This window comes from Alexandromys fortis, unplaced genomic scaffold, assembly GCF_014885135.2.
Source record: "Alexandromys fortis isolate MF-2015 unplaced genomic scaffold, M_Fortis_MF-2015_v1.1 scaffold_189, whole genome shotgun sequence".
In the NCBI taxonomy this organism is placed as follows: domain Eukaryota; kingdom Metazoa; phylum Chordata; class Mammalia; order Rodentia; family Cricetidae; genus Alexandromys; species Alexandromys fortis.
The window spans coordinates 2447794-2451172 of NW_026068081.1; positions in this window are offsets into that span (position 1 = coordinate 2447794).

The window sequence follows — 3379 nt, forward strand, 5'->3', positions numbered from 1 at the left end:
TGCTGGAACACCAGACATTCAAACACTCCTCACTGAAGTCCGCATTTGGCCACTCAGGGGCTGCTCTGTCTGAGGTGCGCAGTCTCTACAGCTGTCATCTTCTGTTGCCTCCCTATCTGTCTCATTTTTTTTCCTTTACAAAGTCCTGGAGGGAGCATCTCTGCAGTCCCTCCATTCTCTGCAACTTGCTACGAATGTCTGATGCTGACTGGCCCATAAAAGACATCACTACATTGGCTTGGCGATCTGCTGCCATGGGATCAAAATGGGTTTATATCCTGTACCCCTCCAATAGTCTTTCTAAAAATCCTGCAGGAGTACTATCAGACCTTCGTACTATTGCTCTTACCTGAGCCAAATTAGCAAATTAGTGGGGTGCTTTGCAACCCCCCCTTTTTTTAGTGCCAAACTGCGCTGGGAAGAGGGTTCAAATGTTAAGAGTACACACTGCACTTGCAGAGGACCCAGGTTTGGTTTCCAGCACCCAGTTCAGTTGGCTACAAATGGCCTGTAACTCCAACTCCAGGGGATATGACACCCTCTCTGGCCTCCACAGGCAACTGGACTCCTGTATACGTATCCCCACACATGTATATATATAATAACAAAAAATTTAAATGGGCCAGCCGAACAGGTTTGGGGATGTAGCTGAGAGAGAGAGCATTTTCCTACCATGTTTATGGCCCTAAATTTGATCTCAACACCAACAGAAAAATCAACAAAATACCTTAACAGACATCTCTCCCAAAATTATACTGATGACAAAAAGAATTTTACAGAGTGACTCTCATAGATTAATTTCAAAGTCTAGGTTATATTCTTCTAAATAGCATTAAAGGAAATTAATTTCTAAATTCTTTTAGTAGAGATCATTTCTGGGGTGCTGGGAAATCAACCCAATTCCTTACATATGCTAGACTAGTACTCTACCACTGAACTACATCCCAGCCCCTGACTTCGATATTCAGAAATCAGTAACATGATTTAATCAAATCCAGAATGCTTTGGGGGGAAAATGAATGACTATGAAGAACAACCTAAGTTTCCCAAGAAGAGCTATTGACAAGGAATATTTTAAATTGTATTTTATTACTTTATGTGCATGGGTGTTTTGCCTGCATGTGTATCTATCCACCATGTGTGTGCAGTACCCATGGATCCCGGGAGAGAGTCAGATCCCCCAGAACTGTGGTTACAAACAGTTGTGAGCCATCACGTAGGTCCTGGGAATCAAATCTGGGTGCTCTGAAAGACCAGCCAATCCTCTTCATTAGAATCATTTCTCCAGCTCTGCCAATCACTTTTTTTATTTAAAATTTTTAAAATTTTACATATTAGCCCCAGTTACCCCTCCCTCCCCTTCTCCCATTTCCCACCTTTCCCTATCCCATCCCCCATCCACTCCTCAGAGGAAGTGAGGCCTCCCGGGAAGTCTGGCATACCAAGTTAAAGCAGGACCAAGCCTCTCCCCTCTGTATTAAGGCTAAGCAAAGTATCCTACCATAGGGAATAGGCTCCAAATAGTCAGCTCATGCACCCAGGGTATGTTCCACTGCCAGGGGTCCCTCAACAGATCAAGCCACATAACTGTCACCCACATTCAGAGGGCTTAGTTTGGTTCCATGCAGGATCCCCAGCTGTCAGCCCAGAGTCCGTGAGCTCCCACTGGCAATCACATCTTTTTTTTTTTTTTTTTTTTTTTTGTTTTTTTTTTTTTTGGTTTTTCAAGACAGGGTTTTTCTGTGGCTTTGGAGCCTGTCCTGGAACTTGCTCTGTAGACCAGGCTGGTCTCGAACTCACAGAGATCCGCCTGTCTCTGCCTCCCAAGTGCTGGGATTAAAGGCGTGCGCCACCATCGCCTGGCTGGCGATCACTTCTTATATGGCCTCTAAAACTGTCAGTTAAAACAACTAATCAAGAGAAAGAGATGAATATCCAGTAGGAAAGGGGGAAGTCAAATCTCCCATTTGCAGATAACACTACTTTACACATAGAAACGCCTAAAAATTCTACAAGACTCTACCAAAAATATGATAGAACTGATACACAAGTTACAGAATACAAAATCATATACAAAAATTAGTACTGGTGGCTAGAGAGATGGCTCAGCAATTCAGCACACTGGCTGCTCTTGTAGAGGACCAGGAGTTTGGTTCTCAGCACTCAACATGGAAGCTCACAACCATCTGCAACTCCAGAAACAGGGGTTCCTGCACATTTTCTGGTCTCCATAAACACCAGGCATGCACATGGTGCACAGACAGACATGCATGCAAAACATTTGCACGCATAAAATAAAAATAAATAAATCTTTTTTCTTTATGATTTTTGAGATAAGGGCTCACTATGTAGGTCAGACTGGCCTAGAACTCATTATGCGGACCAGACTGGCCTTGAATTCCTTGACCTCAGCGAAATCCACCTGCCCCAGTCTCCTGAGTTCTGGGATTGAAGATGTGTAACAATACATCTAGCTTACATTTCTATTCAACAATGAACTAACTGAAAAAGAAATCAAGAGGATGATGCCATTTGCAATGCCTGTAGAGATACCTAGAAATCAATTTAACCACAGAGGTTAAAGAACCCTACAACAAAATCTATAAAGCACTGATAAAAAGAAATTGAAACACGCACACAAAGTGGGTGAGGGAAGAAGACACGGGGACAGACAACAGCAGCCTGGAATGATGCCTCATGATCCTGGGATGGAAGAATCCATACTGGGACATAGATAAACCATTCAATGCAATCTATCGATTCGATGCAACATCATTCAAAATACTAGAGGCATCATCACAGAAACAAAAGAAAACACTCTTAAAAGAACTTACGCGGACTGCAAAAAAGCCTGGACTGCCAAAGTAATTCCGAGCAAAAGCTAACGCAACAAAGCTGGGGGCATAATAATATCTGACTTCAAAAGATGCCGTGTGAAACTGTTGTGGCCAAAGCATCACAGTGCTAGCATGAAATTAGACAGCTTGACCAACGCGATGGAATAAAGAACCCAGAAATAACTAATTTCTTTAAAAGGCACCAAGAATATACATTTGGTGAAGCACCTCCAATAAATGATCCTAGGAGAACTACACACACACACACACACACACATTGTATGATTTATTAACATTACCCTATCTATTATATATGAAACTAAACCACATACAAAAATCAACTTTAAATAGACCAAAGACTTACATGTAAGGCATGAAACTACTTGGAAAATCATAGGGGAAAGTACTTCCGGATACTGGCTTAGGCAAAACAGCATGGAAGCTCCTCAAAACACTAAAAACAGAACCAGAACTAGAATATGACCCAGAAGCCTCCTAACTGGGCATACGTCCAAAGGAAATGAAGTCAGTAGGTAAAACAA